Genomic DNA, 13,575 nt, shown 5'->3' with positions numbered 1-13,575 from the left:
TTGTCAGCTCTACGGCACAAACAGCAAATTGCTAGTAAAGCAAACTTGTATGCAATAAATTAACTAGCATTTAATAGTAGAGTTACGAACTGTTCACTTAAGATGCATTCTTGCTTTCAAACAGCTAGAAAGAGCAGTTAAGCTGCGCAATGGAGTAAACCAGAAATTTTACTTTTTTAAACCTGGCACAGCATTTTATCACTAATTTTATCACTAAATGTATCACTATTAGTTTAATCACTAAAAGTCAAAAGCACACTGTAATGTTTAAAGGCATCTGTGCATATTAGAAAGGAAATGAGCAGACACTAGAATGCTCCTTAGAGGGTGCTAAGAGAATGCTACCATAAATAAAGCTATCTTTGGTTATTTTGGAGGCCTCATAAGATTCTCATAACTTCAGCTCTGTGTACAAGATGAAAAGATCTTTGCGGCTCCATTATCCACTTTCTATCAGCTATCTCAGCGAACACAAAAGCTGTGGAGAGGTCAAAATCTCTCACATCTAGACTTTGACAATAGTCTTTCATGGCTGATGGACAGCGCTGTGGGCCAGAAGCCACGAGACTAGCGCCGTCAACAGATAATGATCTACGGTTGCATTTATTCTGCACCATTGACTGCCCTGCTGTAGTCTATACGTCTACTTAACTAACATGCGCAGCCGAAGAGATAAACAACCGCTGCTCTCTCCACATCGCTCTCCATACATCTCTGTCCCTTCTCCTTTCCCGATCTGTCTCATCCACCACATTCTCTCTCTCGCTTTGCGTCACTTTCCATCAGTTTATCTCTTTCCCTTAAATATCCATCCATCTCTTGTTCTATCACAAGGCCACAGTATCCTCCATTCATCATAGAAACAGCGCTGTCTGAGGGCATCTATCTGCAGTGCGTGTTGAGACAAGTGACAAATCAAATGTTCATATATTGAGCCAAAGCAGAGACATAATAAGGGGAGTAGACGGATGTGAAATATCGTAAAACTCCATATGGTGGCTATAGGAATGCAAGCCCCACATATTTGTTCAAAGAGGCAATTGCCTTTTTTGATAAACTCATCACAACTTTAACCGAGGGTGTAGGACTAATGATGTGAAATATCGTGGGTGTGGTGCTATGGGTGAGATGGCATGGGGAAGAATGTGCAACGTCATGCTGTGACCAAAAAAAAAAAAAAAAAAAATAAAAAAGATATTTAAGTGTAGAGGCCCTTGCTTTGAACGACTTCAGCATATCTGTGGATACCAGATATGAGACATCTCTCTCAGTGCGTTGGAGTGATCTTGGTCCACACAACTCTGTTCCATAATTCGGTAACTGTAGTGGGTGTCTTAGCCATAACTTTGTCGCCATTTTTTTCAGAGAAATTTTCAGTTGGGTTTAGATCAGTACTCTGGCCCAGCCATGTCATGATTTCAGTGTTCTCTGCAGAGTGGGTTTTCTGTCCGACTTCTCTTAAAGATGCCAAGACAGATCCTTACCCTATTCATCAATGAACTGGCAAGCAATTCCAGCTGCAGTGTTGAACCGATTCCCCACTGAGCGTCTCTGCATTATGCTGTGTTTTCATTTGTCTTACTTGGACGACCAGCCTTTTTGTGGACAGGAATGAAAATCACAGATTTGGAATGACCAAATTCTTAGAGCCACCTGCAATCATGCAATCTCAGTGAAAATTGGAGGAATGCTGCCAGTTAAATAAGGTTTATCATGTAATTAAGGAAATTAACACCTGGTTCCAGAATAACACCAATAACTTAGAGGTATCTGTAAGTGTTCTCTAATTTTGATCAGAGATCTTTTTCGAACATCTCAAGTTTTTTTTATACTGGGCTTCAGAATACACTTTAAAAAACTGCCCTTCTACTCCTGTTAGAACAACTTCAATTAGGACGAACCAGTGACCTTTAAATTCAGGAAATTGTAGGTTGTTCTCAAATTTTGATCTCCACAGTGCGTGTGTGTTACTGTATATATATATTAATTAACAAATATTAAAAATGAACATATTAAAAATGAAAGCTTTTAATCCTGACCTTCAGTACACTATCCTGAGCTGTGATGAAAACGAGAGCATAACGGGCCAATAGTTTGGAATATTTTATTTATTTTGTAGTTTTTGAAAGATGTCTCTAACCAAGGTTACATGTATTTTTGTTATACTATTACAATTTAAAATACCTATTTTCTCTTTGAATATATTTTAAAATGTACTTCTAAACACTGAAGGTTTAAACAGCCATTATTCCAGGCTTCAGTTTCACACATTCTTACAGAAATCATTATAATAATAACTCTTGCCAATATGGCCGATAAGTGGCACAATTTGCCTTAAAATAGACTTAAAATCTGGCCAAAGATGTAGTATCTATGTGACAGGAAATGCAGCAAGACAGTACGTCTACCTGTTTATAGCCCTTTTAGCAGTATCAGACGTTATTGTGTTCATCCGTTTTCATTCCACAATAACCAGCTCGTCCTCCCTCTCTCCACCTTTTTAGTCTCGACAGCCAGTGCACAACACCATCCATCCATCTCCCCCTCGCTCCGGCTTTCTCTGGGAGAGCGACAGAGACGCAGAGCTGTTCATCCTGTTTGTAGAGCTGACCTGCTGCAACCCTCTATTCAATAAAAGAGACAGAGTGATGGAGAGAGAGACGGAGGACTGGTGATTGGCCATTTGTGCTCTCGTATCTATCGATCAACAGATGTCGTATTGATCTCACAGTATAGCCACATAAATTGCACACTTGATTGCAAATTAGACGCATACAGACAGAGGTTTAAAAAAAAAAAAAAAGTATTGATATAAGAACAGACTTGAAAGAAAAACAGGAATTGTGACATGAAGTAACTGTACTGGATGTCTCAGCAAAGTGGTTCATAACTGAATGGGTTCAGAAACCTTGAGCAAGGTTCTCATAATGCCAGAACTGAACCATCAATACACAAACAAATGCTTCATTTCACACACTCAAGGACGACTCGCACACAGTTTTTATGAGCTTACCTGCACGCATGGTGGGTGGCACACATCCTTATAAGCACACCCTTCACACCACACAAATATGAAGCTATACAAAAACAAACACAAAACGCACACTTTCCACCCACAGAGGATTATACGGGCCACACGTATCTAATATTCATAAGAGCTTTTTCCATGAGTCTTGTTAAACAGAGCAGAGAGAGTATTAGAATTTCAAGAGGCTTTGAGAAGAAAAAAACTCAATTAGAGCAAATAATTTTGTACTTGTAAGAAGAAGAAGAAAAAAAAACATAACATACCAGCCAGCACCACCTTCTTTTCACATCTAATCCACTGGTTAGCTCATCAGACATGTTATATGAAATAGCCTGCAGGTACGTTCTAGAAAACACTTCAGCCAAGCTTATTGTGATGAGTTTCCAACTGGTAAATCACAGAGGAGCCGGTGACCCAAGTCCCATTAGCAGGAAGAAAAATGGGACTCTTAAAAATGGTTAAGCATGAGATTTGTTCCTGTTTTTGGTTAATATACAGTGGGGTAACTGGTGTATAACATAGGAGTCTGTGATGAAAAAATCTTATTTAAAGTTTTAGGATGTTGAAATATTTAAAACAAATAAGTACAACAAAGAAGAAATACTTTGGTTCTGCATTGTATCTAGGCCACTAATCAAATTGTTAGACACATCATTTTTCAATTGTAATGAAACTAGTGGTCTTTTGGTCCCCACTGTACATGTTGTACAGTATATTACAAAATGGGTAGTTAGAGAACTGGCATCTGATTGGTCAGTCCAACGTTGATTATGTCAAGAACTATAGGCCTGTTCACACCGAGGAAGATAACAGTAACTCTAAATTTGTAATAATTGTTCTATGCCAATAAGGAAGACTACATCACAGCTATAACGATAACAACAAAAAGAAACCATATTGTGGTTAAAAAAAAGTCTGATGTTTTGGCAGTCTGATCAAAATGAGTCAAGAAGGAAATGTTAATCATAAGTGATATTACTTATGGCCCACTAGTCCCACAGGGAAATGAAAGATCAAGTCGAGAGCACTGCATTGCAGGATACCATTTACCACTCAGTGTATCCTGCTGTATGCTAAACACTTGGCAGCATAATACATCATTGGAGTATTTCATAAATAAAGAACATGAATATGACAAAGTACACATACAAGTATGACATTCTGCAAAGAGCCTGAGTGTGTGGAAGACTCGTCTGTAAAAGAAAGAAATTCATACAGGTTTGGAACAATTTAAGGGTGGACAAATGGTGGCAATTTAAAATTTTTGTCCAAACTATTTCTTTAAGTTGTGCTTAATATTTAATACTTGTTGGTAACAATTTTAATAGTATTTATTATTATTATTTTATTAAATGTAATTCAGAAAGCCCTATTAGTACTAAGAACCATCGACTATGCCAAATCCTTTTCGGTGGGTAACAAAAAGTTGGTTACTTGTCTCTTTTTTTTTTTTTTTTTTGTGAGCATGAAAATAAATTATTTTGTAAGATTTGGTGCACTGTAATTTATTTATTTTTTATTTATTTTTTTACAAACCAGATTAAGCCACATAAGAAATTATTTTTATGGAACCAAAAACCTTGTATGCTTTTATTTAATTATATATATAAAAAAAAGCCAATTCTCTGCTTCAGCAAGAGCTCCAGATTTGTCTAATCCATGACTGTAACCACATATAAAGAGAGAATGGAATCAGCAGAAAGCAGGATAACCGCTAAGATATGACTGTAACAAACATGTTGTGCCTGTTACAAAACAAAAAGAATAACACAAACAGACAGGTTTGTGTTTTTGGCATTGTTTTTTTTGTTTTTTTATATACAGAAAGCCTGGATTCAAATACACAAGTGCTACAAGGAGGAAAAATCCAAAATAAACATCACAAGGAAAAAAAAAAAAAAAGAAGAAAAGTTCCATAAGCATTTTCCCCATTTTTACACTCCTCAGCGGATTTGTCAGTTTTTTTGCCCTGTAAAATGAGACCCAACCCCCTTTGTAAGTCCATCTGAACTTCACCTTCATTTGGAAGCCAGGTTAGCTTATGGGTCGCAAAAAGTTCATGGCAAGTTCTATGCTCAAATTTCCCAAGAAACAGAGGACAGTTCTGGAAAAAGAAGTTTGTTGTCACACAGGATTGATAAAGTCACACAGGAATCTACTGAACGCTGATGTCGTCATTACGAAGACACATGCTACCTACTGAAAAATTCTTTCGCAACAATAACAAGAGTTTGTCCTTGATTCCTTTTCAAAGAGAAATCCCTCCATCCACGACTGTAAAGGGGAATGTCTATTGGCCGATCACACTGTTTTGAAGAAGGGATGAAGCAGAGATGGAGGAACTGGTTCACACAGTGGAAAGAGTTACGTAAAAACACCAGTCTTAATCCATCTCATGTTTAACTGCCCAACCGCGATCCATCCGCCCACGCTCAAGAATCCAGGGTCCACAGAAAGTCTGGTATTGGAGTGAAGGCTGGTGTGGTTATTGGCCACGTTTTCGGACAGGGTTCAACCTGTGGCAGCCTAAACACTCCCCAACACTGAGAAACCCGTCAGTAGGGCAGCAACAAGGAGGGTCCTCTGCGCTGGAGGGGTCTGTCTGGATAACGTGAAGGGAGGGGCAGGTCAAGAGCTGGTTTAGGCATCTAAAGGGACAGAGCTTGGGGGGGGGTTGTAAATCTAAAATTGCGCTTCCCCCCCCCTTTGTAGGCAGTTGAGTGAGTGTATGTAGGTGTGCGGGTCTGGTAACGGTAAGGGACGGCACTAAGACTGTTTGAGGCGTTTGCGAGGGGGGCCCAGGAAAGGGCACTGGGCGGAGGCCAGGGAGCGGTACGCCTCGGCTACCAGGTGAGGATGGGACGCCACCATTGACTTCCACCCTGAGGTCTCCATCACATCAGACGCGTGGCTGAGGGGGAGAGAGAGAGAGAGAGAAAGAAAGAGAGACACATTGAGAACACAATCCTCTTCGCTGAGCTCAGCACCCCGAGGGCACTCGCACTGCACTATCACGCACACCAAAAATGGCCTTTAACGACATCTTACCCAGAGTGTGTTTGTGTGTGAGACGCTGACCTCCCCCTAACCCCACTATACTGTTGCCCCCAAACACTTGGCATTAATTGCAGCACTTGCTCGCAGTGTCGACAGCAGGCCTTGCGGGCACATGCCCGTTCCACTTTCCCCAACGCAGAAGGTCACCGCGCGGTCAATCATCCACAAAGAACAGGTTACAAACACAGGCTTGAAATCAAACAAGAGGAGGAAAAAAAGCAAAAACAGCTTTTATATGTATAAAAAAAGCCTTGTGTTTGTAAATGTGTCAAGCTTTCTAAGTTCATTCGAAAGTGCTTGCTCAAGATTTATCCATTGAACTGCTATAATGCAATATTTTTGGGACTCAAACTACATCTCTTGCAAGAGTACAGTGTCCTTAAAGATGCACCAATATTTCAATTACGGTTGGTCCCTATATTCTGATAATCATTTTCATTATTATATAATTATATATTAGTTTTGGCCGAAAAGCTGTAAGTGGCTAACACTAAATTCTTTTTTTTTTTTTTTGTGGCTAAATTTAAAAATAAACACTGAAAACTAAATTTTAGACATTTTAGGCACGATAACATTATAATGTACGGTAAAAAAAAAAAACTATTAATTTTGAAATATGCAAAAGATTATATTTATTAAATTTGTGTTTTTAAAGATGAACTAAGTAGGATGACAGCAGAGGTAATAAATTTAAAATGGAAACGAGCATGCACTATTAAATATTTAATATCAAAACCAGTAAATTAGAAAAAAATAAACTATAAAACTATAAAAATTATAAAAACTATCAAAATAATTTATAGAAGTTTTCACACATTTTCGTTTCTGGTTTTGTCTCAATTTTTGTGAAGATGAACAGCAACCATCATGCTTTTTTTTTTTTACACAAACAAGATTAAGTACTGCATGTAATCTCTTCTATGGAATCGAACCTATGCATGCTCTAAGTTGGACATGCTTTTATTTAAATTAAAAAGTTAGAGACTCATTTGTATGTGGAACTGAAAATGATCATACGAGTCATTTGTTCTTGAATCTGACTACAATGGCCTTGCAGTATGTTTGTTGTTGTGTTCAAAAAGCAAGGACAACTCAATAGAAAACTTCTCTATTTTAATTGTATCGTTTTGACTTTATTAATCTGTGAAATGTCCCTTTCTTTTTTCTGAGCAGTGGGGATGCTCCCGCTGGCAGTCATTGTCCTGTGATGGCTGGACAGAGTCTGGCGCTGTGGGAAAACTGCTGCACTCTGACACTAGACTCCTACGTGCAGCAATAAAACCATTTAAGAAGATAAACCAATAAAATAAGCAGCAAACATGAATGCAGGAAAAGAAGGGCAGAGAGGACGAATGATTTTGGGAGGGGGTGCTGGTGTGCATGTTTATTTTCTGTGTTGCCCTTGTTATTGATCTCCCTCCGTCTCTGCTGTTGTTGTGGCGGTGGGTGTTTTGTATAGAGAAGAGGAGAGAGAGAGCTGAAATGAGATGGCCACAGTCCAGTTTCACACCAGCCAAGTTACTGCCATCCACCAAATGAACTCAAAATTACACCCTCCAATAAAGCTGCTGCAAAGAGAGACTGAACAAGCTAGTAAAATAAAATAAATAAAAAATTGACAAAATGGAGCATGAAAGATAAGTGTGCGGAGAACTGAGAAGGGGGGGCTGACAGTGGAGACAACAAGTGAAGATGATGCAGAAAAGTCAAAGAACTCAAAAAGCATTTGGTTTCTATTCTAAAACAGAAAGGAGCTGGTTCATTATAGATATCCATCATAGATATCTAATAAATTACTATATTATTATTTTTAAATGATTTATATTATATATTATATATTATATTATCTATATATATGTATCTATATATCTATCTATCTATCTATCTATATATATATATATATCTATATATCTATCTATCTATCTATATATATAGCTATATATATAATATATATATATATATATATCTATATAATATATCTCTATATATCTATCTATCTATCTATCTATCTATCTATATATATATATATATATATATCACTATATATATATATATATATATATATATATATATATATATATAATATATATATATATATATATATAATATATATATATATATATATAGACATTTTTAGAATTTTTTTTTCACCTGAACTACTAGCCTGACAGGAGTAGCACTCACTAGTTGATGAAGTCGACGGCCTGCGTCTTGAGCTGGTCAGCGCTGTGCAGGTCGGCCAAGATCAGAATCTCTGCTGCGTTTTCCACAGACAGACTGGTGCACAAAGCATCTTCACACATCACCTTCAGTCGCTCCAGAGCATACTAAAGACAGAGAGATCAACACTTCAATAAAAATGCGTCTGTGAGCTTGTGTTGTCAACACAAAGCAGGTATTGCATTGCTATTGGCAGATATTGCCTCTGTTTTAATATGTGATTATGATTTTTGCTAACTGCTGAAGCTTATGACACATGATGCATATTCTGGTAATTTTTTGTTGGTGTGTCTGCCAAGAAAATAATGTAATGTGAATGCATGATTGAGAAGAAAAAAATGAAATATGTTGTCATTGTGACATTTAATAAACTTGTTTTTGTCCTCAGATGAGAAGAAATGCTGTTTGGCATGCATTCAGCTAAATGTGGTGTTTGCGTGTGAGCATTACTCACCTTGTCAGCAGCAGCGAGCAGGTCATCAGGCCATCTTGTCCAGGTTGGGTGCTTTGCCAGTGTAGATGAAGAACATCATCTCTTTAAAGACGTCAGCCTCCACGTCGTTTATCTCAACTCGGTTCTAGACAACAAATCACAGCAGAACCCTGTCAACCACACAGTCTCATAGAACATCAGGTCAGAAAACCCCCATGACTCCTCAACTTCTACACACTCTCTTCACACGTGTTAATCAGCAAGGTTTTATCTAAAAAGCAGAGCCAAACTATGATTTGAACTTGATGGGTAAACCCAAAGTATTGTTATTATAAAATAATATATAATGATTTTTTTTGACATTTGTAATAACAACAATGTAATATAACACAATATGATAAATACATAATATAATAATATTAATAAGAAGAAGAAGAATTGTAATAACAACAATAACAATACATTATTATTATTAATAATAAGAAGAAGTTTTTGGTATTTTTTTTTTATTTTGTATTGATTGATGTTATTTAATTAAGTTGTTTTGTTTTAAAGTTATTATTGTATTAATACAAGTAGTATCAACAACAATTATTATTATATATAATGAATAAATAAAATATAATAAATATAATAATTGGTCATTATTGAATTCTTTAATAAATGTTGTTGTTATTAAATATGTTGATAATGTTATTATATTATTATATAATAGTAGTATCAATTAATGATAATAAAAACAGAATTAATAACAGGTGAGGTGCAGCCTTGACACTCCCAGTGTGAAGATGTCATGGTGCAATGTGACAGCAACCACTTCAATGTGGACACAGTGTTAAGCCCAACTAATACATTCACTATCCACTTTTTGTTATGATGCACTTCAATGTGGACACAGTGAATTTTATTAGTTGGTACTGTCTGTGCATGTGTCGAACTCATCCATGCACACCTCATCTTAAAAGCTGTGCGGACACGGCTGAGCAGTAGACGGAACGGAACGCAGACGGTGACGTACCCAGACCTTACAGTTAGTCTTCTCTCAACTTCTCATTCTAACAATGTAGAATTTATTCAACTCTCTGTCACTGCGCCATAAGAGCCTTTCGCACCATGGGAACCGTTTCATAGTACCAGAACTAATTGTGGAACTACCCACTTTTTGGCATCTTCGCACCTCCGGAATGGTTGGGTGCGATTTTTAGTACCGGACTGCCTTTTTCGAGAACCAAATTAGCTCCTAATCTGGAGCAGGGTCTAAACCAGCACAACTGCTACTACCCGTCGAGAAGTAGACATTGATTGGCCAGATGCGTTCGAAAATGTCCTCACCCGCCATGATTTAAAACGCTGTGTAAACATACTGTAAACATTGTGTCAACTTATTTCGTAAGTATAGAGAACAGCGATAGATGGACGGACGCTGAAGTGCAGGCACTTGTAGCAAATGTAGCACTGTCAGTTGTCGTTAGAGATTCTTATTCCTCCTTTCCGTTCTTTCAATCGCTTTACATATGTGTCGACATTACATGTCCATTATTGAGAAACCCGTGATACACAACAAAAACAGTTAGCTCCGATCACAGCGTCCTCCATCCTCCCGTTGTTAACGTTGTTCTTCGTTGTCACGTCCTAGTACACACTCTCGGTGCGATTGCAACCCTTTATATTGTTCCGGGAAATAGTTTGCGCAAAATCATCCCAGTACTTTAGTACAGTACATTTAGTTCTGGAACTAAAGCGGTGCGAAAGGCCCAATTGTCAACTGGCTGTGCTTTTGGAGGTTTAAAATGTGATGTAATTAGACCTGATGCAGTTCAAGCGGTTTAAACTGTTATAAAAGCATAAAGTGTAATTGTGTCGGAGTCTGGCCTTTCCTCTCATGAGCTCCTGCGGTGTCCCTTGAGCACCCTACACCAAACTCACACGACCCACTGACCTCCACCGTATGAGAGCATATGCGCACACAAAAGGACAGAGTCACTCAAAAAAAACAAATTAATATATAGCTCAGAAAGCCCCATTCCCTTTCTGTTTCCTGCCCTGATCAATGTTCTGAAATGAGTGCTGCCAGAGTTCTCTCTTCTGCTCAAGGCTGCCGGAGCACAAGCTCTTTGTTGACTGTCGTGCTGGTAACAAAGGCTTTTCCGTCCCAGCCCGTCCATCACAGCTAAACCAATTAATGCAGCAACCGTTAGGAAATCCACCCCACCCACAGACACAGGAACACGGCAAGGTCAAATGAAAAAGTTCACTCAAAAGCAAACTGAACTATTTATTAAAGGCTATTACAGAAAATAAAAGTCTGTAGCCTAAAGGAGCGTTAACAGTCACAGGCGTTCTTCACACAAAGTGTTTACCTCCCTCCCCGTGCAGACTGCAGATTCTGCTATGAACTGTGGCACTTTTGTTTCATCAATCATAAAAACTAGTTAAAAATGGACCTAAAATTTAAGAGGCTAAGTCACCAAGACAGAGAAAAGGCTTGTGGCGATGCTTTTGTTTATTCAATTCTATGACCAACTACTAAGCTACAGGTCACCAAACCTGAAAATTCACTCATTATTTTCAAGAAATTAATAGTTTTATTCAGCAAGGACACATTAAATGTATCAACAGTGACAGTAAACATTTATAATGTTACAAAATATTACTATTTGAAATAAATCCTGCTCTTTTAAACTATCCATTCAAAAAATCCTGAAAAATTATCAAAGCTTCCACAAAAGCATTAGGAAATATAAGTGTTTTCAACATTAATACTTATAAAAAAATGAGCACCAATTCAGCATATTAGACTGATTTCTGAAGGAGCATGTGCACACTGGTGTAATGACTGCTGAAAATCCAGGTTTGAGCGACAGGAATATAGTTGAAAATATGTTCAATTCGAAAATAGGTTTTTTTTATTGTAAAGATATTTCACAATATTACAGTTTTACACAATATTACAGTTTTTCAAATAAATTCAACATTGAGGAGCATAAAAGAGTCTTTTAAAAACTGATTTCAAACAGTGGTGTATTTGATTTTTTTTTTGGTCCATATAATGAAAGTCAAAGGGGTTCAATATTATTTGTTATTTTGGTTCTCAGTGACTTTTACTGTATGGACAAAAACAGTTGAAATATTGCTCCACAGAAATAGCAAGTCAAACAGGTTTAGAATTACATGAGGATGAATAAATAACTTAAAATAACTTAAAATAAATTTTTTAGTTAACTATTCTTTGACATGATGTCTGCTATGGATACTTCGCAACAGCAGAATACAGAGTTTCCTCAGTGCCTAAACATCTCCACACCACAAAAAAAAAAAAAAAGTGGACATCAAATGCACTCCGGTCCACACCAGAAGTTCCAGTGTGAACAGTCACTGAAGTATCCAGATAAGTTTATGAGCAGATATTCAGGAGTCATTTCTTTAGATGTAGCGGGCAGCTCATCTGTTTACGCTCTCTCTCAGATGAGATATTTCCTCTCAATTCTCTTTAGATTTTCTCTATTGCAGCATCAAATCCATCAATATTCTACAGACATCGCAGCCAAATCACTGAGCCCCAGCCATCATCTAAACCTGACAAACACACACACATACACACACACACACATGCAGCCACATTCGCTCTCACATGTGCCTATGCAAAAACTGAGCCCCAGATCCCATCATTCATCTATAAAGTGCACACACACACTCTTCTCAACACGAAACTCAGTCTCACTCATTTGCATGGATCTTCACAAAGCTAATAAACCACACAACTAAAAGGAGCAACAGGAAATCTCACTGCTCCACAAACCCCAAACGCAAGCACATCCTGTCCCAAAAAACAGTGCATGATGAAACTCTGGGAAAGGGGGGACACGACACGAGGAGAGAGACAGAGGAATAGTGGATCAGCAGATGGCGAAACATGGGAATATCACAGATGATGATAAGAGGAAGAACAGGAAGTGTGTTGGGGAAGTGAAAGTGGCAATTAATGCAAATAAGTGTCATTTTTTAGTATTACTTACTGTATATACTACTGGAGTTCTTAAGATTTTAAATTAGCTTTCAGTTTTAGATTTCAATGTGCTTTTACCATGCATTTTTTTTAAACTTTTAAATTAAATTTATTTTAATTTCAGTTCTATTAAGTTTTTTTGAGTACATTGTGGTATTTCATAGCAAACTTTTTTGTTAGTTGCTAATGCAATATTTTGATATGTTTTTTATCTAATATTTCTATTTTATTATTATTTATTTCAGCTTTTAATGAAATAAGTATTTTAACAGTTGTTATTACTTAACACTGCTGCAAATATATAAAAGATATTTCACTAATTCACCTTTCTTATAGTTAACACATTCAGTTCCTTTTAAGGTGTAAGAACTGGGTTCATTACTTAGATTACATTATAAAAATGAATGTCAAATTAAATGAATAAATGGTAAGAAACATTTCACTAATTGCAAGCGTTAAGTGTCTTCAGTCATCATTTAAATAGACATGTGCAGTCCTCCCGATTAACACAGGCCATCTTTAACGCCTCTATGAACAAACTTCACCGCTCTGATCTATATCAGACCTAACATGACTGCCATATTAAAAAGCCATGCAAGAAAAATAGCAAATAGTGATTTACGATCAGCTATTGAGAACAAGCTGGAAGATGGTACAGTTGATTTACGATCAGCTATTGAGAAAACCACATACACACACACACACACACAGCTGCACTGAAAATAGAGTGGGGGAACTATGACATCAGAACCCGGAAATGTAATTCGCCGCAGTTTTGTTCTACAACTTAAATTACACAGATCCATACCCAAAAGACAAATTTTGAAGCAG

The 13,575-nt window shown here is 37.2% G+C and overlaps 1 pseudogene; it reads right to left on the bottom strand.

Annotated features, from left to right (window-relative positions):
• Window positions 1-5,508: 5,508 nt before the first annotated feature.
• LOC122136575 overlaps window positions 5,509-13,575 on the bottom strand; it is a 68,917-nt pseudogene continuing 60,850 nt past the window's right edge.

Source organism: Cyprinus carpio, chromosome B3 (genome assembly GCF_018340385.1).
Source record: "Cyprinus carpio isolate SPL01 chromosome B3, ASM1834038v1, whole genome shotgun sequence".
In the NCBI taxonomy this organism is placed as follows: Eukaryota; Metazoa; Chordata; class Actinopteri; order Cypriniformes; family Cyprinidae; genus Cyprinus; species Cyprinus carpio.
The sequence above is the reverse complement of the archived record's forward strand: the minus strand, read 5'-3'. Positions and strand labels throughout refer to the sequence as shown.